The sequence below is a fragment of the Bubalus bubalis genome, chromosome 1 (genome assembly GCF_019923935.1).
Source record: "Bubalus bubalis isolate 160015118507 breed Murrah chromosome 1, NDDB_SH_1, whole genome shotgun sequence".
Taxonomy (NCBI): domain Eukaryota; kingdom Metazoa; phylum Chordata; class Mammalia; order Artiodactyla; family Bovidae; genus Bubalus; species Bubalus bubalis.
In genome coordinates, this window is record NC_059157.1 from 117,617,327 (window position 1) to 117,643,436 (window position 26,110).

General features: G+C 38.0%; 1 protein-coding gene across 5 annotated transcripts in view; it reads left to right on the forward strand.

Annotated features, from left to right (window-relative positions):
* Positions 1-26,110, forward strand: part of ACAP2 (ArfGAP with coiled-coil, ankyrin repeat and PH domains 2) — a 176,308-nt gene that overhangs the window by 86,326 nt on the left and 63,872 nt on the right. The window lies entirely within an intron of this gene.

Sequence of the window (26,110 nt, forward strand, 5' to 3'; positions counted from 1 at the left end):
TTTGTGTGACACAAGTATTACTATTCCAACTTTTATTTTGATTTCTAGTTGCACTGAATACCTTTTTTCCATCCACTTACTGTCAGTCCATATGTGTCTCTAGATCTGAAGTGAGTCTCTTATAGGCAGCAGGTGTACAGGCCTTATTTTGGTATTTATTCAGCCAGTCTCTGTCATTTGGTAGGAGCATTTATTTCATTTACATTTAAGGTGATGATAACCAATATGTATGTTCCTATTGCTATTTTCTTAATTTTTTGGATTTGTTTTTGTAGGTCTTTCTTCCTATTTTCTTTTTTTGTTCTCTTTATTGTGGTTTGATGACTCTCTTTAGTGTTCTATTTAGATTATTTTTCCTTCTTTGTGTGTATATCTATTATAGATTATTGTTTTGTGGTTACCATGAGATTTTTATATAGGAGTCTATATTTGTATGTGCTTGTTTTAAATTGCTGACCTTTTAATTTTCAAACACATTTCAGATAAACTTCATTTGTACTCGCCTCCCCTCATAATCACCATTTTGGGTATTATATTTTGCATCAGATTGTTTTGTGTATCCCTTAAGTGCTTATTGTGGATACAAATGATTTTTACTACTTTTGTCCTTTAACCTTACTATTAGCTTTGTTTTTGGATTGTTTCCTACTTTTTGTGTGTGTTTGCCTTTACCAATGAGCTTTTCTGTTTTGTAATTTTCTTGTTTGTAGTTGTGGCCTTTTCTTTTCTGCCTAGGGAAGTTCCCTTAGGATTTGTTGTAAAGCTGCTTTGGTGGTGCTAAATTCTTTTAGCTTTTGCTTGTCTGTAAAGTTTTTGACTTCTTCATAAAACCTCAATGAAAGTCTTACTAGGTAGAGTATTCTTGGTTGTATGTTCTTTTCTTTCATTGATTTAAGTATATCATCTCATTCTCTTCTGGTGGGTTAAGTTTTGCTGAAAAATTTGCTGATAGCCTTAATGGGAGTTCCCTTGTATGTTATTTGTTACCTTTTCCTTGTTGCTTTTATTTTATTTTTTACAATATTGTATTGGTTTTGCCATACATCAACATGAATCTGCCACGGGTGTACATGTGTTCACCATCCTGAACCCCCCTCCCACCTCCCTCCCCTTACCATCCCTCTGGCTCATCCCAGTGCACCAGCCCCGAGCATCCTGTATCATGCATCGAACCTGGACTTGCGATTCGTTTCATGTATGATATTATACATGTTTCATGCCATTCTCCCAAATCATCCCACCCTCGCCCTCTCCCACAGAGTCCATAAGACTGTTATATACATCTATGTCTCTTTTGCTGTCTCGCATACAGAGTTATTGTTACCATCTTTCTAAATTCCATAAATACGCGTTCAGTTCAGATCAATCGCTCAGTCGTGTCTGACTCTTTGTGACCCCATGAATTGCAGGACGCCAGGCCTCCCTGTCCATCACCAACTCCCGGAGTTCACTCAAACTCATGTCCATCGAGTCAGTGATGCCATCCTGCCATCTCATCCTCTGTCGTCCCCTTCTCCTCCTGCCCCCAATCGCTCTCAGCATCAGAGTCTTTTCCAATGAGTCAACTCTTCACATGAGGTGGCCAAAGTACTGGAGCTTCAGCTTTAACATCATTCCTTCCAAAGAATACCCAGGACTGATCTCCTTTAGAATGGACTGGTTGGATCTCCTTGCAGTCCAAGGGACTCTCAAGAGTCTTCTCCAACACTACAGTTCAAAAGCATCAATTCTTCGGCACTCAGCTTTCTTCACAGTCCAGCTCTCACATCCATACATGACTACTGGAAAAACCATAGCCTTGACTAGGACCTTTGTTGGCAAAGTAATGTCTCTGCTTTTTAATGTGCTATCTAGGTTGGTCATAACTTTCCTTCCAAGGAGTAAGTGTCTTTTAATTTCATGGCTGCAGTCACCATCTGCAGTGATTTTGGAGCCCAAATAAATAAAGTCTGACACTGTTTCCACTGTTTCCCCATGTATTACCCATGAAGTGATGGGACCAGATGCCATGATCTTCGTTTTCTGAATGTTGAGTTTTAAGCCAACTTTCCACTCTCCTCTTTTACTTTCATTAAGAGACTTTTTTGTTCCTCTTCACTTTCTGTCATAAGGGTGGTGTCATCTGCATATCTGAGGTTACTGATATTTCTCCCCGCAATCTTGGTTCCGGCTTGTGCTTCTTCCAGCCCAGTGTTTCTCATGATGTACTCTGCATAGAAGTTAAATGAGCAGGGTGACAATATACAGCCTTGACGTACTTCTTTTCCTATTTGGAACCAGTCTGTTGTTCCATGTCCAGTTCTAACTGTTGCTTCCTGACCGGTTTCTCAGAAGGCAGATCAGGTGGTCTGGTATTCCCATCTCTTGAAGAATTCTCCACAGTTCTTTGGGATCCACACAGTCAAAGGCTTTGGCATAGTCAATAAAGCAGAAATAGATGTTTTTTTTGGAATTCTCTTGCTTTTTCGATCATCCAGCGGATGTTGGCAATTTGATCTCTGGTTCCTCTGCCTTTTCTGAAACCAGCTTGAACATCAGGAAGTTCATGGTTCATGTATTGCTGAAGCCTGGCTTGGAGAATTTTGAGCATTACTTTGCTAGTGTGTGAGATGAGTGTAATTGTGCGGTAGTTTGAGCATTCTTTGGCATTGCCTTTCTTTGGGATTGGAATGAAAACTGGCCTTTTCCAGTCCTGTGGCCACTGCTGAGTTTTCCAAATTTGCTGGCATATTGAGTGCAGCACTTTCACAGCATCATCTTTCAGGATTTGAAATAGCAACTGGAATTCCATCACCTCCTCTAGCTTTGTTAGTAGTGATGCTTCCTAAGGCCCACTTGACTTTGCATTCCAGGGTGTCTGGCTCTAGGTGAGTGATCACACCATCGTGATTATCTTGGTCATGAAGATCTTTTTTGTATATGCATTAGTATACTGTAGTATTGGTGTTTTTCTTTCTGGCTTACTTCACTCTGTATAATAGGCTCTAGTTTCAAATACTCTCTCTTGTCTTTAATTTTTGTCATTTTGATTACAGTGTGTTTTAGTGTATTCCTCTCTGGGCTAATCCTGTATGAGAGTCTCTGCACTTCCTGTGCTTGGGTGACTCTTTCCTTCCCCAGATTAAGAAAGTTTCAGCTAGTACCTCTTCTAATACGTTCTCAGAACCTTCTCTTCTCCTTTGAGACCCCTGTAATGCGAATATTATCACACTTGTCCCAGAAGTCTCTTAAACTGAGATTTTGTGTGCACTCTTTAAGAGTGAAGTCTCTATTTCTCCCAATCTTGTGGAGGTTTTGCAGTCAAGCTCCACTGGCTTCCAAGGCCAAAGTCCTCATTTCTTTTCCTTCTTTTTTCTCTTCAGGGGCAGTGATTTCTAAGCAGGAATACTGGAGTGGGTTGCCTCATTTTGTCTAAATTGCTGTTTGTGTCTTTGTTTGTTGTACGTTCATTGGGTTTCTTGTCTTGGAAAAGTGACCGTCCAAAGGAGATGTCCAGTGTGTCCCAGCAGTGCAGTCCCCTCTCGTCACAAGGGACTAGGGACCAAGTAATCCTAGGGTAATGTCTGGCCTGTGTTTGTGAATTTGGCTTGCACACTGCAGGACCGTAATTTTTTTGCTTCTGGTGTCTGCCCTCTGGTGGGTAAGGCTGGTCTATAGGCTTATGGAGTCTTCTTGGCAGGAGGGGCCAGTGTTTACCCCCTGGTGGTGGGGCTGGGTATTTGTCCTCTGGTGGGCAGGGCCTTTCTAGGGGTGTGTCTGGAGGCTGCTGTGCTCAGGAAATCTTTAGGTAGCCTGTCAGCTGATCAGTGGAAATGTGTTCCCACTCAGTTTTTCGTTTGGCCTGAGGTGTCCCAACACTGGAGACTACAGGCTTTTAGGTGGGGCTGAGTCTTTGTGACAAAATATCGCCCTCCGGGAGAGGCCCCACAGGTCAGTGTTTTCCAGTAACGTTCACCAGCAGTGCTTGTGTTCCCAGGATGGGCCACATCCGTCCTGTCTCCCCAGAAGACACTCCAGAGATCAGCAGTGGATTTGACCCAGGCTACTATCCAGTTACTGCTTTTGCCCTAGGTCCTGATGCACCTGAAATTTTGTGTGCACTCTTTAAGAGTGAAGTCTCTATTTCTCCCAATCCTGTGGAGCTTTTGCAGTCAAACTCCACTGGCTTCCAAAACCAAATGTTCTGGGGTCTCTTCCTCCTAGTGCCAGACCTTGATCCAGGGGCTTGATGTGGGGCTCAGCATTCTCACTCTTGCAGGAGAATGTCTGTAATCTAATTGTACTCTAGTTTATGGGTTGCTTACTTTGTGGGGGAGGTGTGAGATTTGATCATATCACAGGCACACCCCTACTACCAGTCTCACTGTGGTTCTCTCTTTATGTCTTTAGTTGGAGAGACTCTTCCCTGGTAGGTTTCAGTTTTTTTTCAACGGTGGTTGGTCTCTGGATTGTTGTGAGTTTGGTGTGCTTGTGAGAGGAGGTCATCTTACGGTTCTACTCTGCCATCTTGGCCCTTCTCTAGAAGTTTTAATTTTGATGAAATCCAATTTATCTTTTTTTTTTTTCTTCTGTTCCTCTTACTTTTGGGGTCATATCCAAGAATCCATTGCTAAATCCTAGATCATTCATATTTATCCCTTTGTTTTTTCTCCAAGAGTTTTATGATTTTAGCTCTAACATTTTGCACCAACTTGTTTCTAATGACCCCTTATTAGTTTTCTTTTTGCCTTCTGTTGAATTTGGATGCTAATGATGGTATATTTGATTTCTTTTAATTCAAGGGATCTTTTGGATTCAGACTGCTTAAACAGTGTAATATAATGAGAATCAAAAATTTTTAAAAGTTACTGATTTTAAATTAACATAAGTTTTTTTGTAATAAAATATCCTTTGTAATAGTCCTATTCTTGATATTTTCTTTAAATTAGTAAGTCTTATATTATTGCTTTATATAAGACTGTCTTGCTCTTTTTATAGTTTTATATGTGAAAAGTTATGATTAAGATAAACTTTTGGCAAGGAAATAGTTTAAATGTATGTTGAAGTCTGTCCTGTCAAGAAATCTTAAGTTCAGAGTATTTTATAAATTATCCTGTTAGAGTAAATTAAGTCTTTAAAAATGAGGTTTGTTTGAAGCCAGGGCTAAAAGTATAGTTTGCTTCAAGGCGATAGAGATTATTAGTCTTTTTAGTGCTAGTGCTGTTAATGTGCAACTAGTTTCCTGAACTGATTCCAATAGTGTGTTTTTTTTCCCCTGCTGAAAGCAATCAATGTTTCTTGATTTTTAACATTGTAAAAGGAACATAGAATTTAGGTAGAAACACCTTTGAGTTTAGGGTTCACTATTATGAGCTGTATAATTTTGGTTAATTTTTAAAATCACTTCATTTTTCAGTTTACTGTTCTGTAAAAGAGGAATAGTAGAATTTGCAATAACAATACGTAAAAGGGTATTGTGATGAGTAACAGAAATTGTGCAACTAGTTCCTGGAGAGATACTTCTTCCTTTACTATATTGGTTGGTATCCATTTGGGACAACAGAAACCACATATGGTATTTCTTTCTTTTCTTTTTTTTTTTTTACATATGGTGTTACTTATAGAAAGGTTTTTATACATTGATTTAGTTACAAAGTATTGGGAGAGTTGGAAGAAAGAAAAAAGCCACTATGATGCCACCTAGAGATTATTCAACATGGGAAGGAGCTATCTATTGTCCTTAGGGCTGCAGGCCTCAGGGTAGACGTGATACCAGAGCCCCTGTGTGCTGCACTGTATACAGTTCCCAAGCCAAGAAGTCAAAGCTTGCCTGCTTGTTGCTGACACTCCTGGACTAGTCCCTGATGCTGCTGAAAGTTGGAGTAGCTCAGTTGCTCACTAATGGCTGTTGCAGAACAGAAAGCAGAGAGAAAAGTGGCTTCTCTTTATCTCCTGCCTCTTAATCTAACATCAGATCCCATTTGTAGAACCTGGCCTCTTAGCTTGCAGGGAGTTTGGGAAATATACTTTACAGATTTCTAGCTCCGCTCATCACAGAGGAGACAATTATGGAAGAGTGATAAATATAGTGGTGAAAGCCAGTAAACAGTTGGCACACCAACCACAAAGACTATAATTTTGAAAACATTTTTAGTAGGTAAATCATTACACGGTCTTAACAATTTTTATCCTCGAAACTGTGACTTTTCTTTTTCTCCTCACACTCTGTATCGCACACATTAACAAAATATACCCCAGGTCCTTTGTCACCTCCAAGTCTAAACTATAAACGGCTACCGCCTTTTGTTTAGGATTATATAACTTGTATCTCTGCTTCTTCTCTTGCCCTTCTACAATGCATTCTGTATACAGCAGCCAGAATGAACTTTTAAAAATACAAATTAATTCATACTACTTGGCTGCTCTGGCTCCTATTATACTCAGAATGAAATCCTGACCAAGCCCTGTATGATGAGGCTCCTGCTGGTAACTTGCTGATCTCATCTCTGCTCTGCCTGGTTGTGACCCCTTCCTTTGTTGTTCTTTGAACTTGCCAATGTAATTCTCACCGTAGGACCTTTGTACTCGGTATCTGTTCTGTGCAGAACGTTCTCCCCTTACAGCTATGTGTGATTGTTTCTCTATGATATTCCTTCTCTTTCTGTAGGTCTCTCTCACTTTAATAGGTTCCTTCCTCTCTGAGAAGCCTTCCTTGACCACCTTATGATTCTGTTCTATCAATTTATCATCTTTTATGTGCCACATTAAAAGATACACATACACATACCACATATATGTGTATGATCTTGTTCTTAAATATATATACTTACTTTATTGTCTGTTCTAAGTTTCATGACTGTAGGCACTTTGTTATATTTATCTCTTCTGCTGCTACTTGGAAGACCTTGGTAGGAAGGAGTTACTCATGGCAGGGTTGAGGAGACTGAGATTATGATAACCCTTGTTTTATTTTTAAGTCATTAAATGGATAAAGATGTGTTAAATTGGTAACAGTTCAGTGCTCAAATAGACAAATAAAAATATTTAATATTCTTTTCTTTTATTTTTTTATGTACTTGAAAACTTCAGGATCTCTGTTTTGACTATAATTCATGTTGCTTTAGAAAGATAATTTGCAAACTATTCATCTGTCTGTTGGCTTAGAGGTCAAAAGGCGATAGAGGTGAACTTGTGTGTATTTACATATGTACTTATATTAATATATATGTATATAGAGAACACTCTGTCTCATACTGCACTCAGATGTCTAGTGTCTTTCTAATTTTATTCCCATATTCCTTTTTAAAGCATCTCAGAAATTTTCTGCTAATAGCTGTAGGTATGAAATTGTGAGACTTTACTTTTTTCTTTCTTTTTATAGTTGCTGTGCTCTCTGGCCTGTTTGTTTCTTGTTAACAAATACTTTTAATGTTTTTGGTAGGAGTGACCTCTGTATATTGAATCAGAATTTTTGTATTTGTGGCAGAAGTTTCCCGCCCCCCATCATAATGCTATATATTTCACTTCAACTAGATAAAGATAGGGATGACACATATCTTGTTTACTGTTGTCTCCTTGGTACTTGTGTAATTCTTATCCTGGGGAAGTCATTTAATTTTTCTAAGCTTTATATTCTACTACTGTGTAATGAAGGGACTTCACTAGATGACCTTTAAGTATAAAAATTCTAAAGTTATAAAGTGTTAATTATTATAAGATTTAAGTGTGATCTCAGCTATTTGTTAAAAATGTGGGAAAAGCCTAGTTTAAAATGCTTTATTTTAGTAGTATTCTGTTCACTGAAATTTTAATTACATAGCATTACAGGAGAAAGGAGGCATTATAGAGTAAGACGAACTGCTTTCTAAAAGGTAATAAAACTGGCATCTGCTTTACATTCTACAGCCAAGCTCATAACACTTAGGTCTTGGTGTATCAGTTTGTATCAGGATAAAAGGCTGGATGTTATAGAGATTTATGAATAACTTTGTGGGCTTAAATAAATGTTTCAAATAATGTAACCGTTTGTGTTTTTAGCCAAGTAAAATTAAACATAGATTGGGCCTAGATTATCCAGTCATTTAAAAAATAAATTATTTGGATTCTTTTGTGATTTATTTTCTCTGTAAAAATGAATAGTATTGTTCCTTATTCTTTATAGAATGAGAATTTCCTAGAGTTGCTCTTTAACTCATGTATTTTTTATAAGATGCCAACTCATGACTTTTCCAAAGCAGGTCATATATATTGTACTACATGCTAGAGTTGATTTGACTACTGGTTGTTTTTCTGGAGCTCTGTTTATGTAACATTACTGATGACTCTTTTGAATTCTAATTTGCTGTTGGTATAAGGAGCTTAGACTATTGATTTGATTATTTGTCAAATGAAAGTTTAAAGTTGAATTGTTGCATAAAATGCCATGAAAACGTGTGACCCTTTTTGTTTTGTTTGTGAGTTTGGCTTTCCATACTGCACCTATCTACTCATTTGCTCAACAGATGGTTTTAGGTAGTGGGAATATAGTAGTTTGGTGCTTCTGTTCTCATCTCATGGCAGAAGTAGAAAAGGATGGTTGTGTTTGTATGAGACACTGGAGAGAACTGGTGGGGGACATGAGGTGTCATGTCATGAGTGTTGGTGAAAAATATTTATTTCTTTTTTATGAGCTTATGTTAATAGCTATTTAGTAAATAATTTATTTTTTATAGAATTATGTTAAAATAAAACTTAAAGTGTTAGGAGAGATATTACATATTGAATGTATATAGCACCTCCATATATTTAAAAAATATTTTAATGAGAAACTTCAGCTGGCTTCCCTGAATATAACTTTAAAAAAAAAAAAAAGGTCTTATATGTGAAATAGTTTCAAGCAGTTCCTGATCAAGAGTTAAAAATTGATGATCTTTCCAAGTTCTTGGCCATTTTCATTGATGAGGACTTTGTCTGCATAGGTAGACATACCAATGAAAGGCAGATGAACATTTATTACCCTTTGCACCTGATTGACAGGAATTGTTTTATCACTTGTAAGTGGAATTTAAATCATTTCATCGCTTTAAATTATCCCTTAAAGGAACAATCATTCATAAAGTGGGATTGCTCTTTTTTTTCTTTCATTGACACATGTAGTGTCATGTATTTCTGGGATTAAGTTGAATGGATTTTGAATGAAATAATAACAGAGCTTTCCTGCAGGTAAATGGAGAAGTTGCTTTACTTATGAAACCCATTTATACATTTTAATAATTTTCTTTGTGGATTCAGATTATAGCACTGAAAGTCCCTAATGACTCATTCTCAGTCTCTTGTTTACAACACTTTGAGTCCATAAAGATTGTTGGTACATGTTAGTTGTCAAAAATATCAAGGAATTGCTTGAAATAAGATCATCCATCAGAATACAGAACACCAGTTAAGTAAGCCACCTTTTAAAGTCAATAACTAGCACCAAGCAAATCTGCAAGTTGAAAGTTGTTCCTCCTAAATTTCTTGAATTCTACTTTTAAATTCTAAACCCAGGCAAAATTCTCCCTTTGGACAGCTAGTATTCTAGGTTGGGGGTTGGGGGGAAGCTGTACTGCCCAGCATACAGGATCTTAGTTCCCTGACCAGAGATCAAACCCGTGCCCCCTGCATTGGAAGCAGGAAGTCTTAACCACTGGATCACCAGGGAAGTCCCCAGAGAGTTGATATTATTGTCTCATGTCTATACAAAAAGCTGAAGATGAATGAAATATTTTGAATGTTTTGCTTAGATTCATGCATCGTCTTCATGAAATTTAATTTGGAATTTATATCTACCTGGAGCCTTTTACATATATGAGATCCTTTGTGAAATAATACACTAGTCGATCTTCACAACTTTCTAGATGGATTCTTTTTTTTTTTAAATTTATTTATTTTAATTAGAGGCTAATTACTTTACAATATTGTATTGGTTTTGCCATACATCAACATGAATCCGCCATGGGTGTACACATGTTCCCAATCCTGAACCACCCCCCCCCCACCCACCCACACCTCCCTCCCCATACCATCCCTCTGGGTCATCCCAGTGCACCAGCCCCAAGCTTCCTGTATCCTGCATCAAACCTGGACTGGCAATTTGTTTCTTATATGATACTATACATGTTTCAATGCCCTAAATGGATTCTTAATGTAAATTTACATCTTGCTGCCTTAGTGGCTGCATTATCAGTATGCAGAATTACAGTGCTTCCAAATTCATCCTCTTTGTTTTAAAGTTTTTTTTTCGGCATTTGAGTATTTCATCCCTAGGAATTTGTTTTGGTACTTAGAAAACCAATAAGTGTTCTTCCAAGATAATCTTAAACACAGAAATTTTAACTGTTGTTAATTTGAACAAGAATTATTAACATGTAGAATCATCACACAGCAATGAAAACTTTGATACCATTGTCTTCTGGTTAGTGATTATTACTGTGTTTACCTGACATGCCATCAAATGCATCTGTTAATTCTGTTATTTGAATGTGGCACATTTTCTGTTTCCTTTGCTTCTTTGGAAATTGCAAAGTTCTGACATTTTCCTTGCAGGTTGGTGTATTATGCAATTTTGCAATTTTATGAGGCACTCTGGCTTTAGCTGTTAATTGAGTAACCTTTTAAGCAGCTTGTTTATCTGATATAGTTATAACTAATATCATAAAAGAACTTTGTTTCTTATTTTGTGTTTGCAGAAGTTTAAAGTACAAACCTTTCTGTATAAAATGGGTATTTTGTGTTGAAGTCTTGTACCATTTACTCCTGCCATTGCTTTATTTAATAACTTTTTCATATACAAATACACTGTGGTTGAAGAAGAGAGTTTTGTAATGTGTTTGCCTTATGATTCTCAAATTGTGGTGCCTGGACCAGTAGCATCAGCAACACCTAAGGACTTATTAGAATGGTAGCTTCTTAGAGTCCATTCAGCTCTACTAAATCAGAAACTCTGAAGCTGGAAGCCAGCAATATGTGTTTGAGCAAGCCTTGCAGGTGATTCTGATGTATTCTAAACTTTGTGAGTTACTTTTCTAGAGCACGGGTTGGCAAACTATGGCTTGCAGGCCAAGTCTAGCCTGTTGCCCCTCTGCCTTTTTCATATAAATTTTTGTAGGAACATAGCCATATTCATTTGTTTTTGTATTGTCTATGGTTATTTTCATACAATGGCAGAGATGAGTAGATGTGACACAGACTACGTGGCCCACAAGCCTAAAATGCTGTCTAGCTCTACAGAAAAAATGTGGTAACCTTTGCTCTCAAGACTGTTTTTGTCCACTTCAGAGGACTGTATCTATCATGACATCCACTGAAGAGAGGCCGTTTCTGCTCTAGCAAAAGTAATTTAGTGATTTAACTACCTTGATGAATTCTTCTCAGTGGAGCGCTAGTGGGTTACAATCCAGACTAGTTAAAATCCAGTCCCTGGGAGTAAGAACCAGCTATCCATAATCTTTAAAGCTCCACACCACACATCATCCCAGTGTGCAGCCCAGTTTGAGAAACAGTGTGTTGCTTCCCCCAGACAAGCATTTGGAAATCTCGGTAAAGGCAGATTTCTGATAATGTAAGTCTGGGGTGGTTCTGAAGATTCTTCATTTCTGCCAAGTAGTCAGGTGATGTGGATAATGCTGGTTCACATCTGGGGAACTTCAAAAATATATTTCTGAGTCTCACCAGTTTTTATAATTATCTCACCATCAGAGTATTTAAAAGTTCCCCAGGTTATGATACTGTGCAACCATTTGAAAACCCCTGGTCAGAACAATTTGTCTCAATCTTGCCTGATAGCTTAGTTGGTAAAGAATCTGCCTGCAATGCAGGAGACCCTGGTTTGATTCTTGGGTCGGGAAGTTCCCCTGGAGAAGAGATAGGCTACCCACTCCAGTATTCTGGCCAGGAGAATGCCATGGACTGTGTAGTCCATGGGGTCACAAAGAATCGGATACGACTGAGTGACTTTCACTTTCACTTTGAGTAACACAGTCACCTAGTGAATTTGTTAAAAAATGCGGAAGAGTTCTATCCTTCTTTAACAACCTTGAATCTTTGTATTTTCTGTTAGCTTTGCAAATGAGTTTGATTCATACCCAGCCAGTGACAAACCATTGCATTAGAGAAATGAAGAAAGGGAGAAAGAAGAGATTAGATATTAATAAATGGATAAGTTAGGACAGGCAGAGAATATAGAAAAACAGTAACACATAACAGATATTCAGTTGCATATTTGGGGCCTATTTCTGATAAAACAAAGAAGAGTCTTCTTGATTATTATACGCCTGAAATAAGCAGACCTGATGAGACTTTAAAGATTCAGCGAATCCACAATGTCAGCAGCCATACCCCTGTGCCTATAGATTCTGAAAAGGGCAGGAATGATTATGTCATGCAGGATCGTCAGAAGAGACTGCTGTGTTAGCTCAGTAATATTTAAATGGATCATGAAGATTTTGCAAAATTTTATTCTCGGCCAAGGGGACCTAAATGGTAAGAACTGGAACTAGTTCAAAGCTATCTATGGATGTGTGGCCTATTCTTGTGTTGTGCTAAACTTCCTAGAGTGCCTGCCATCTGTGTAGTGTATTTCAGCTTTCGTCCTTTCCTGAACATCGCAGAGATAGTGTTGCTTTATCTTAGTACAGACATGAATGGGGAATAACTTGAGTGTAAGCCATTGGTTTTAAGCAGTCATGATATTTATGCACTTTAGTAAGATCTTTTTATAACTAGCAGATCAAATGACACTGTTGATTACTTGTCATGCATATGTTGGTAGGAATAATGCTGTTCATTTCCAAATATGGAACTGAATCTCAGCTTTTGTGTTGGTAGCCCCCTACCCCCACCCTGGCCAGAATCTGTCACTGTGACTTTATTATACCATCCCAGGTTTTGTGGTGTAGACCTGGAAGAGAAGCCCTGAGATGTACTTGATTCTGCTGCTACTGCTAAGTCAACTTCAGTCGTGTCTGACTCTGTGCAACCCCATAGATGGCAGCCCACCAGGCTCCCCCGTCCCTGGGATTCTCCAGGCAAGAACACTGGAGTGGGTTGCCATTGCCTTCTCCAATGCATGAAAGTGAAAAGTGAAAGTGAAGTCGCTTAGTCGTGCCCGACTCTTAGCGACCCCATGGACTGCAGCCCACCAGGCTCCTCTGTCCATGGGATTTTCCAGGCAAGAGTATTGGATTGGGGTGCCATTGCCTTCTCTGAGGATGATTGTCTTCTCTGAGGATGATTCTGAGGATGAAACAAATTTTGTTTTTGGTTTAAAGTCCAGATAAAAGTTTCTGGTGGTTGCTGAGTACTGTGGGTAAGATCTGGATCAGAACCCCCAACTAGTCAGGATAGTAGAACTGTACACAAGGAAAATGGGGAAATGAGGTAAAGGGCAAAATTTTAGGGAAGAATCTTGTACACTTCCTCGTCACCTAATTTCCAGGGACATTGACAAGGCAAAGTCTTAAAGGTTTTTGCTTTTGCACATGAAAAGAAATGCTGTGAAGTCTAACTTAGTGGGGTATAGATTAGTGCCCAATTGGGGCAGCTCTTTGTGACATTTTGTGGGGGGTGGGCAGTTAGCTGTTAGATAGCTGAAAGGCTTAAAATTGGTAAGTAGAAAGCAACAGTTTTACTTAATTGCCCTTGCATTGCAACATACTTTTCATTCTAATGGAGATGTTAAAAATATGTTGGCAAGATTATTGACATTTGCCTGAAATACTTCTCATACTATCCAAATGTATATAAACTAGCTAAATGCTATATTTTGGAGAATTTAGATAGTTATGTTTGTTATTTTAAAGCAACAGTAATAATAGATTCTATTTCTTTCTGTGAAAAATATATATATATATTTTTTAAACTGGGGAGTAATTGACATAAACTGTGTATTAAAGTGTACAATTTGATAAATGTTGACATATGTATTACTGCCATAAAATTGTCACCTCATTTAATTTAACGAACATAACAGTTACACCTCAAAAATCTTCTTGTGCCGTTTTATAGTTCCTCTTTTTCAATTTGCCATGTCTTTATTCCTTGTCAGTCACTGCTGGCTGTCATTATTGATCAGTTTGCATTTTCCAGACTTATATTTTTTTTGGTCTGATTTCTTTCTGTGTAATTAGTTTGAGACTCAATCATGGTCTGTGTGTCTATTCCTTTTTTTTTTTAATTGCTTGATAATGTTGCATTGTGTAGAAGTATCACAGTTTCTTTATCCATTCACTTGTTGATGGATATGTTAGTTATCTATTGCTGTATAACAGATTACCTCCCAAATATAGTGGCTTAAAACAACAAACATTATCTCATTGTTACTGGGCCTGGTACTTAGAGATTTAGCTGAGTGGCTTTATTTCAGAGTCTTTAATGAAATCTTTGCTAAGACTTTCACAGTGACTCAGCAGTAAAGAATGAACCTGCAGTGCAGGAGCCGCAGGAGTTGTGGGTTTGATTGCTGGGTCAGGAAGATACCCTGGAGTAGTAAATGGCAACCTTTCTAGTATTCTTGCCTGGAAAATTCCATGGACAGAGAAGACTTTGGGCTACAGTCCACAGGCTCGCAAAACAGTCGGACACAACTTAGCAAGTAAACAACTGTCATTTGAAGGCTTCACCACAGGGGCTAGAATCCAATTCTAAGATAAAAATAGTGAAAGTATTAGTTGCTCAGTTGTGTCTGGCTCTTTATGACACCATGAACTGTAGCCCATTAGGCTCCTCTGTCCATGGGATTCTCCAGGCAAGAATACTGGAGTGGGTAGCCATTCTCTTTTCCAAGAGATCTTCCTGATCCAGGGATTGAACTCAGGTCTCATGTATTTGGGGCTTCCCAGGTGGTGCTAGTGGTAAGGAACCCGCCTGCCAATGCAGGAGACATAGGAGATGCAGGTTCAATCCCTGGGTTGGGAAGATCCCCTGGAGGAGAGCATGGCAGCCCACTCCAGTATTCTTGCCTGGAGAATCCCATGGACAGAGGAGCCTGGCGGGCTACAGACCATAGTGTTGCACAGAGTCGGACACGACTGAAGCGACTTAGCACACATGCACATATGAGCAGTGTGTGTGAGTTCTAATTGTTCCACGTGATTGCCAATACTTGGTATGGGTAGTCTTTTTAATTTTCTTATGGCTTTAATTTGTGTTTCTTTAATAACCAGTCATCTGAAAAATCTTTTCATGTGTTTATTTGCCACCCATGTGTTCTCTTTGGTAAAATACCAAATTTTAGCACATTAAAAAAATTGAGTTATCTTCTTATTTCTTAGTTATAAGAGTTCTTTCTGCATTCCATGTATGTCTTTTGTCAGTAAGTGTCTTGAAGATACATATTTTCTCCCAGATTTTGGCTTATCTTTTTTATTTTTGTAGCCATAGCTTTTGAAGAACAATAGTTTTTAATTCTGATGAAGTTAATTTATTGATTTTTTTTCTTTCATAATTTTCTTTGTTGTGTACTATTAAATGTTTTCCTAACCCAAGTTTACTAAGATTTACTCTGTGTTTAGTTTAGATTTGTGATCCATCATGAGGTAATTTTTACACATGTTGCATGGTAAGAGTTAAGGTTCATTTTTGATCATAAGGCTGTCCAGTTTTTGTTCTAGCATCATTTCCTCAAAAAATTATCTTTTCTTTATTGGTGTCTTTTGTTAAAAACAGATGTTGAACCATTTGTATGTATCATTTCTGGACTCTTTTGTTTTATTGATCTTACTTTTGCCTATTTTTAATACTGCAAATGCCTTGATTACTCTAGGTTTCAATAATGAGTCTTAAAATCAGGTAGGATAAGTATTCCAACTTGGTTCAATTTCTTTTCAAAATTAGTTTGGCTATTTTTCAGTTCAGTTCGGTTACTCAGTCATGTCCGACTCTTTGCGACCCCATGAATTGCAGCACACCAGGCCTCCCTGTTTATCACCAACTCCTGGAGTTCACTCAAACTCACGTCCATTGAGTCAGTGATGCCATCCAGCCATCTCATCCTCTGTCGTCCCCTTCTCTTCCTGCCCTCAATCCCTCCCAGCATCAGAGTCTTTTCCAATGAGTCAACTCTTCGCATGAGATGGCCAGAGTACTGGAGTTTCAGCTTTAGCATCAGTCCTTCCAGTGAACACCCAGGACTGATCTCCTTTAGGATGGACTGGTTAGATCTCCTTGCAGGCCAAGGAACTCTCAAGAGTCTTCTCCAACACCACAGTTCAAAAGCATCAATTCTTTGGCGCTCAGCTTTCTTCATAGTCCAACTCTCACATCCATACATGACTATTGGAAAAACCATAGCCTTGGCTATTATAGGTCCTTTATATTTCGATATACACTTTTTAAATAAAGAAAAAAAATTGTTTTTGGCCACATCACACGACACACATGATCTTAGTTCCCCAACCAGGGATTGAACCCATCTCCTACAATGGAAGCATGAAGCACAAGGGAAGTCCCATTTCCATATATATTTTAGAGCCAAGTATTAAACTTCTGTAAAATGCCTTACTGGGATTTGGAGTGAGATTTCATCGAATCTAGAGATCAACTTGGTGAGAATTGACATCTAACTAATAGTGAATTTTCTAATCCATGAACACAGTATATTACTCCATTTATTTAGGTTTTATTTCATTTCTCTTGACAGTGTTTTGTGGTCTTTATTGTACAAGTCATGCATACCTTTTGTCAAGTTTGTCCTTAAGCATTTTCTATTTTTTGGTGCTGTTGTAGGTGATATTTTTGGAAAGTTCAATTTGCAGTTGGTCATTGCTGATGTACAGAAATAGCACTGATTCTTGTACATTGACTTTATTTCTACAGCTTTGTTAAAGTCACTTATTAGTTCTAGTAGTGTTTTCTGTAGTTTCTCTTTAGTTATGTTTGTTCATTTATTTTGTTTTTTAGATTCCATGTATAAATGAAATCATATATTTTTCTTTCTCTGTCTGTCTTATTTTACATAGCATAATACCCTCTAGGTCCATGCATTTTGTAGCAAATGGCAAATATTGGGAGTCCTAGACTCGACAGTCAGACAGGAAAAATAAATGGAATCCGTACTGAAAAGGAAGGTGTTAAACCGTCAGTGTTTGCAGATGCCATATGATACTGTGTATAGAAAATCCTAAAGGTGCCACCAGAAACTGCTGGAACTTGTCAATGAATTCAGTAAAGTTGTAGGATACAAAATTAATATGCAGAAATCTGTGTTTCTGTATACTAACATTGAAGTAATCCCATTTACAATTGCATCAAAAAGAATAAAATATGTGGGAATAAATCTAAGGAAGTAAAAGACTTCTACTTGGAAAACTATCAATGATAATTTTGACAGTGATCAAAAAATCACTGATCAAATAAATAAAGGTGACATAAACAGGCTCATGGATTGGAAGAATTAATATATTAAAAATAACCACATTACCAGAGGCAGTCTAGAGATACAGTATAATCCTTATCAAAATCCCAAAGACATTTTTCACAGAACTAGAAAAAAATAATTCTGAAATTTGTATCAAGTGCAAAAGACCCCAAATAACCAAAACAATCTGAAGAAGAAAGCTAGAGGTGTCACACACCTACATTCAAACTATACTACAGAGCTATAGTAATCAAAACAGTATGTCATTGACACGAAAACAGGCACATAGATCAAGGGATCAGAGTAGAGAGTCCAGAAATGAACCCACATTTATATGGGCAATTACTCTATGGCAGAGGAGGCAAGAATACACAATGGGGAGAAGACAGCCTTTTTAATGGATGGTGTTAGGAAAACTGGGCAACAGTATACAAAAGAATCAACTGACTATATTCTCACACAATATACAAAAATAAAGTCAAAAATGGATTGAAGATTTAAATGTAAGACCTGAAACCATAACACTTATAGAAGAAAATACAGGCAGTATGCTCTTTGACATCTGTCTTAGCAGTATTTCTTTTTTGCTGTCTCTGCAGACAAGGGAAATAAAAGGAAAAATAAACTAATTGTTAGTTGCTCAGTTGTGTTTGACTCTTTGGAATCCCGTGGACTGCCAGGGTCCTCTGTTCATGGAATTTTCCAGGCAAGAATACTGGAGTGTGTTGCCATGCCCTTCTCAAGGGGATCTTCCCAACCCAGGGGTCAACCCCAGGTCCCCTGCACTGCAGGCAGATTCTTTACCATCTGAGCCACCAGGGAAGCCCAAATTGGACTAAAAAAGCTTTTATGTAGTAAAAGAAACAATTGATAAAATGAGAAAGCACCGTGGTGAATGAGAGAAGATATTTGCAAATGTTATATGCAACAAGGGTTTGATACCCCCAATATTCAAGGAACTCCTATACCTCAACATAAAAAAAAAAAACCCAAAACCATACCCCAAATTAAAAAAAAAAAGGTCAGAGGACCTAAATAGACACTTTTCCAGAGAAGAGATGCAAATGACCACCAGGCACATGATAAGATGCTCACCACTGCTAAGGTATCAGGGAAATGCAAATCAAAACCACAGTGAGATATCACATCACACTTGTCGGAATGGCTTTTATCAGAAAGATAACTAAGTAACAAGCTTTGGTGAGGATGTAGACATGAGTGAATCCTTGTGTGCTATTGATGGGAATATGAATTGGTATAGACACTGTGGAAAACAGTAAGGAAATTTCTAAAAAAACTAACAGTAGAACTACCATATGGTCCACCAGGTTCATTCTTGGGTATTTAGTCAAAGAAAACAAAAATACTAATTAGAAAAAATCTAAGCACCCCTATGATCATTGCAGTTGTATTCACAGTAGGCAAGATATGGAAGCAACCTAAGTGCCTATCAACAGGTGAATGGATAAAGAAGATGTGGTATATCTACTATGTGTATAGTGTATATACAGGAATATTACCCAGCCATAAATAAGAATGAAACCTTGTCATTTGTGACAATATGGGTGGACCTAGAGGGTATTAAAGTTATTTTCAAATTCAGTTGTAACAAAATTGATTCCTTGTGGTGTACAGTTTTATGAGTTTTAACAAATGCATACAGTCGGGTCTCCATACCTCAATCAAGATACAGTTTCATTAATTCTGCTGCTGCTGCTGCTAAGTCGCTTCAGTCTTGTCTGACTGTGTGACCCCATAGATGGCAGCCCACCAGGCTCCTCTGTCCCTGGGATTCTCCAGGCAAGAATACTGGAGTGGGTTGCCATTTCCTTCTTCAATGCATGCATGCATGCTAAGTCACTTCACTCATGTCTGAATCTGTGTGATGCTAAGGACAGCAGCCCACCAGGCTCCTCCGTCCACAGGATTCTGTAGGCAAGAATACTGGAGTGCGTTGCCATTTCCTTCTCCATTCATTAATTCTAGAAATACTCTTATTAAGCATTGTTAGTCAGCCTTCCCTCCCTTCCCCACCATTGGAAACTGTTTATAGTTCTGCCTTTTCTGAAATGTCATATAAATGGATTCATTTAGCTTGTAGCCTTTTGAATATGACTTATTTTACTTATCAAAATGCATTGAGATTCATCTCTGTGATTGCAGTTATTAATAGTTCTTTCTTTTTCTTGATGATATAGATATTGTATAGATATACCATAGTTTGTTTCTCCAAGGAAATTTGGGTTGTGCCCAATTTTTGGCAATTAAGAATGAAACTGCTATAAATATTTGCATACAGATTTTGTTATGGACCTAAGTTTAAGGTGGATGAAGAAGGGGATGACAGAGGATAAGATGGTTGGATGGCATCACTGACTCAATGGACATGAGTTTGAGTAAGCTCTGGGAGTTGGTGATAGACAGGAAAGCCTGGCGTGCTGCAGTCCGTGGGGTCGCAAAGAGTCAGACGCAACTGAGAGACTGACTTGAACTGAACTGAATAAGTGATATCATATATGTCTTTTTCTGACTTAGTATGATAATTTCTAAGGGCATTCAAGTTGCAGCTAATGACATTATTTCATTCTTTTTATGTCTGAGAAGTATTCCATTTATCCATCCATCTGTTGATGAACATTTAGGTTGCTTCCATGTCTTCACTATTGTAGATAGTGTTACTGTGAATATTGAGATGCATATCTTTTCAAATTAGAGTTTTTTTCTGGAAGTATGCGCTGGAGTGGGATTGCTGGATCATATGGCAACTCTATTTTTAGATTTTTAAGGACTCTCCATGCTTTTCTCCATAGTGACTGTACTAATTTATTTTTCTGCCAACAATGTCAGGAGGTTTCCCTTTTTTCCACACCTTCTCCAGCATTTATTATTTGTATACTTTTAATGATGGCCATTCTGACTGGTGTGAGGTGAGATCTCACTGTAGTTTTGATTTGCATTTCTCCAGGAATTATCAGTGCCGAGCCTCTTTTCAGGTACCTGTTGGCCATCTGTATGTTTTCTTTGAAAAGATGTCTGTTTAGGTCTTCTACCCATTTTTTGCTTGGATTGTTTTTTTGTCATTACTGAGTTGTGTGAGATGTTTGTATTTTGGAAATTAAGCCCTTGTAGGGCACATCATTTGCAAATTTTTTTCTCCCAATCTGTAGGTTTTTTCATTTTGTTCATAATTTCTTTGTTGTTCAAAAGCTTATGAATTTGATTAGGTCTCATTTGTTTATTTTTACTTTTATTTCTAGTACTTTGGGAAACTGACCTAAGAAAACAGTTGAGTTTCATTAGTTTTTGTCTTTCAAAGAATTTACCCATCTCATCTATTGAATTCATCAGCATAAAGTTGTCCACAAATCCCCTGATTATCCTTTCTGAATACCCATAGGGTCTGTGGTGAAATCTTGTCTCTACTTATTGTAGGACATTGTGTCTTCTATTTTTCTGATCACTTTGGCTCTTGTTGTTTTTGCTTAGTCATTAAGTCATGTCCAACTCTTTGCGATGTCATGGACTGTTGCACTCCTGACTTCCCTGTCCTTCACTATCTCCCAGTTCAGTTCTGTATAGTTCAGTTGCTCGGTTGTGTCTGACTCTTTGCGACCCCATGGACTGCAACATGACAGGTCTCCCTGTCCATCACCAACTTCCACAGTTTACTCAAACTCATATCCATTGAGTCGGTGATGCCATCCAACCATCTCATACTCGATCATCCCCTTCTCCTTCCGCCTTCAGTATTTCCCAGCATTAGGGTCTTTTCAAATCAGTCAGTTCTTCGCATCAGGTGGCCAAAGTATTGGAGTTTCAGCTTCAGCATCAGTCCTTCCAATGAATATTCAGGACTGATTTCCTTTAGGATAGACTGGTTGGATCTCCTTGCTGTGCGAGGGACTCTCAAGAGTCTTCTCCAACACCACAGTTCAAAAGCATCAATGCTTCAGTGCTCAGCTTTCTTTATAGTCCAACTCTCACATCCATACATGACTACTGGAAAAACCATAGCCTTTGTTGGCAAACTAATATCTCAGCTTTTTAATATGTTGTCTAGGTTGGTCATAACTTTTCTTCCAAGGAGTAAGTGTCTTTTAATTTCATGGTTGCAGTCACCATCTTCAGTGATTTTGGAACCCCCAGAAATAAGGTCTGTCACTGTTGCCACTGTTTCCCCATCTATTTGCCATGAAGTGATGGGACTGGATGCCATGATCTTAGTTTTCTGAATGTTGAGTTTTAAGCCAACTTTTTCACTCCTCTTTCACTTTCATCAAGAGGCTTTTTAGTTGTTCTTCACTTTCTGCCATAAGGGTAGTATCATCTGCATATCTGAGATTATTGATATTTCTCCTGGCAACCTTGATTCCAGCTTGTGTTTCATCCAGCCCAGTGTTTCTCATGATGTACTCTGCATATAAGTTAAATTAGCAGGGTGACAATATACAGCCTGATGTACTCCTTTTCCTGTTTGGAACCAGTCTGTTGTTCCATGGCCAGTTCTGACTGTTGCTTCCTGACCTGCATATAGATTTTTCAGGAGGCAGGTCAGGTGGCCTGGTCTTCCCATCTCTTTCAGAATTTTCCACAGTTCTTTGGAATCCACACAGTCTAAGGCTTTGGCATAGTCAATAAAGCAGAAATAGATGCTTTTCTGGAACTCTGTTGCTTTTTTGATGATCCAGCGGATGTTGGCAATTTGATCTCTGGTTCCTCTGCCTTTTCTAAATCCAGCTTGAACATCTGGAAGTTCATGGTTCACCTACTGTTGAAGCCTGGCTTGGAGACTTTTGAGCATTACTTTGCTAGCGTGTGAGATGAGTGCAATTGTGTGGTAGTTTGAACATTTTTGGCATGCCTTTCTTTGGGATTGGAATGAAAACTGGCCTTTTCCAGTCCTGTGGCCACTGCTGAGTTTTCCAGATTTGCTGGCATATTGAGTGTAGCAACTTTCACAGCTTCATCTTTTAGGATTTGAAATAGCTCAACTGGAATCCCATCTCCTCCACTAGCTTTGTTCGTAGTGATGTTTCCTAAGGCCCACTTGACTTCACATTCCAGGATGTCTGGCTCTAGGTGAGTGATCACACCATCGTGGTTATCTGGGTCATGAAGATTTTTTTGGTGTCGTTCTTCTGTGTATTCTTGCCACCTCTTCTTAGTATTTCCTGCTTCTGTTAGTTCCATACCATTTCTGTCCTTTATTGTGCCCATCGTTGCATGAAATGTTCCCTTTTTGTCTCTAATTTTCTTGAAGAGATCTCTAGTCTTTCCCATTCCACTGTTTTCCTCTATTTCTTTGCACTGATCACTGAGGAAGGCTTTCTTATCTTTCTTTGCTGTTCTTTGGAACTCTGCATTCAAATGGGTATATTTCTTTTTCTCCTTTGCCTTTCACATCTTTTTTATTCTCAGCTATTTCTAACGCCTCCTTGGACAACCATTTTGCCCTTTTGCATTTCTTTTTCTTGGGGATGATCTTGATCACTGCCTCCTGTACAATGTCAGGAACCTCCGTCGGTAGTTCATCAGGCACTCTATCAGATCTAATCCCTTGAATCTATTTGTCAGTTCCACTATATAATCGTAAGGGATTTGATTTAGGTCATACCTGAATGGTCTAGTGGTTTCCCCAACTTTCTTCAATTTCAGTCTGAGTTTGGCAATAAGGAGTTCATGGTCTGAGCCACAGTGAGCCCCTGGTCTTGTTTTTGTTGACTGTATAGAGCTTCTCCACCTTTGGCTGCAAAGAATATAATCAGTTTGATTGCAGTATTGGCCATCTGGTGATGTCCATGTGTAGAGTCTTCTCTTGTGTTGTTGGAAGAGGGTGTTCACGTTCTCTTGACAAAACTCTTTTAGTTAGCCTTTGACCTGCTTTGTTTTGTACTCCAAGGCCAAATTTGCCTGTTACTCCCGGTATCTCTTGACTTCCTACTTTTGCAGTCCAGTCCCCTATAATGAAAAGGACATCTTTTTGGGGTGTTAGTTCTAGAAGGTCTTGTAGGCCTTCATAGAACCGTTCAACTTCAGCTTCTTCAGCATTACTGGAAGGGGCACAGACTTAGATTACTGTAATACTGAATGGTTAGTCTTGGAAATGAACAGAGATTCTTCTGTCATTTTTGAGACTGCACCCAAGTATTGTATTTCGGACTCTTGTTTACTATGAGGGCCACTCCATTTCATCTAAGGGATTCTTGCCCACAATAGTAGATATAATGGTCATCTATGTTAAATTCAACCATTCCAGTCCAGTTTAGTAGGCTGATTCCTAAAATGTTGATGTTCACTCTTGCCATCTCCTGTTTGGCCACTTCCAGTTTGCCTTGATTCATGGACCTAAGATTCCAGGTTCCTATGCAGTATTGCTCTTTACAGCATCGGACTTAACTTCCACCACCAGTCACATCCACAGCGGGGTGTTGTTTTTGCTTTGGCTCTGTCTCTTCATTCTTTCTGGAGTTATTTCTCCACTGATCTCCAGTAGCATATTGGTCACCTACCGACCTGAGGAGTTCATCTTTCAGCGTCCTGTCTTTTTGCCTATTCATTCTGTTCATCGGATTCTCAAGGCAAGAATGCTGAAGTGGTCTGCCATTCCCTTTATCACTGGGGTTTCCCTGATAGCTCAGTTGATATCAGTTATATGTGGAATCTAAAATACAGCACAAATGAATTTATCTTTCAGACAGAATGAGACTTACAAAGAGAAGAGACTCATGGTTGCTAACGGGGAACGGAGGTGGGAGATGGAAGAATTGGGAATATGGAATTAGCAGATGCTATTATATATTGAATGAATAAACAACAAGGTACTAATATATAGCACAGGGGCTACATTGAATATTCTGTAATAAACCATACTGGAAAAAATATGAAGAATACATATATATATATTCAGTGTATATATATATTTATATGTATATATTATATATATGTGTGTTTACAAGCAGAGTGGTTCAGTATACGTGTGTGTGTGTGTGTATACTGAATATATAAATTTCTGCTTGTAAACTAATTTACCAAAAACTAATACAGCATTGTAAATCAACTATACTTCAATAAAAGCAATTTTGAAAAGGAGATATCAGAAAACTAAACAGGCTTCCCTCGTGCTCTACTGGTTAGGGTTTTCACTGCTGTCACTAGCGTTCAGTCCCTGGTCGGGGAACTGAGACTCCACAAGCCTCATGGCATGACCAAAAAAAGAAAAAGAGAATTGAAGAAACCGAATCTGTATTGAAAAAGCTCCCATATACTGTAAAGTTAAAGCTACATTTACATAAAACCTAGCAATATGAACCCTAGGTATTTGCCCATACAGATTTCTCAATAGGCAGGTCCCAGAGTTTGCTCAAATTGATGTTCATTGAGTCAGTGATGCTGTCTAACCATCTCATCTTCTGCTGCCCTCTTCTCCTTTTCCTTTCAATCTTTCCCAGCATCAGGGTCTTTTCTAATGAGTCAGCTCTTCACATCAGGTGGTCAGAGTATTGGAATATCAGCTTCAGCATCAGTCCTTCCAAAGAATATTCAGAGTTGATTTCCTTTAGATTAACTGGTTTGATCTCCTTGCAGTCCAGGGGACTCTAAGAGTCTTCTCCAGCACCATGATTCGAAAGCATCAATTTTTTGATGTTCAGACTTCTTTATGGTCCAACTCTCAAATCCATATGTGACTACTGAAAAAACCGTATCTTTGACTGTATGGACCTTTGTTGGCAAAGTGATGTCTCTGCTTTTTAATATGCTGACTTAGGCTCTGAGTTTATCTATTTTTAGATCTTAAAAAACTAGCTTTAGGTTTCATTAGGTTTTGGCTGTTAATTTCCTGTTTTCTATTTAGTTACCTTCCAATCTGATCTTTATTATGTCATTTCTTCTGCTTAACTTGGGTTTAATACTTAGGGATTAACATTATACAAAACCTTTTTTCCTTTAAAGGTGAATTCGACAGATTTTGAAACCCTGTACTCAACCCAGACTGTGTGTGTGTGTTTGGCGTTTAGACAAGGACATAATACTTTGCTTCTAGCCAGATTCCATAAAGAGGGAAATATGTTGATGCTGTTTTTAGTTAGTTGAAGGACATAGGATTTTCTTTTTGTTTTGAATAGTGATTTTTCTGCCTATTTATATGCTGTTTCAAATTCTGAATGAAGTATATCTATAAATTATGAAAGTACTTGACATTTCCATGCCAAGCCTTATGAAATTTACCACACGTAGAGTTAAATATATGTGGCATCCGTTAAGTGGTGTAAAATATTTTTGTAAGAAATAAAATTTTATCCTCGTCTTTAGTCTTAGCAATCATTTAAGGGCTGTATAATATTTATTTAATTCAGAATGTAAGACATTGAAATCCACACGTCTTCCCAAATGAGAAATGTCTAAGGTATAAGGAAGTTCTAGTGTTTTCATTTCTTATGTTTTAGTATATTAGAATAAGAAATTCCTGTGGTGGATAGAGTAGAATTTGTATTAGTCTTTTAGGTTGTCTTCTAAAGCCTGAGTTAGAATCAAGGAAATAAATTGCTTAACTGATTGAAAATTGTATTTAAGTATTAATACACATTTGATTTACTCTGTAAATAGTAATTTTATTTTTTAACAGATTAAATTGGTTTGAGAATCAGTTTCTTTTTTAAATACTTATTTCTTATGCAATGTTCAGTAAGAAGTGTAGGTATTATTAGAATTGGAATATTGTTGGAGGGATGTAATATTTATAGAACTACATGAAAATTTTTT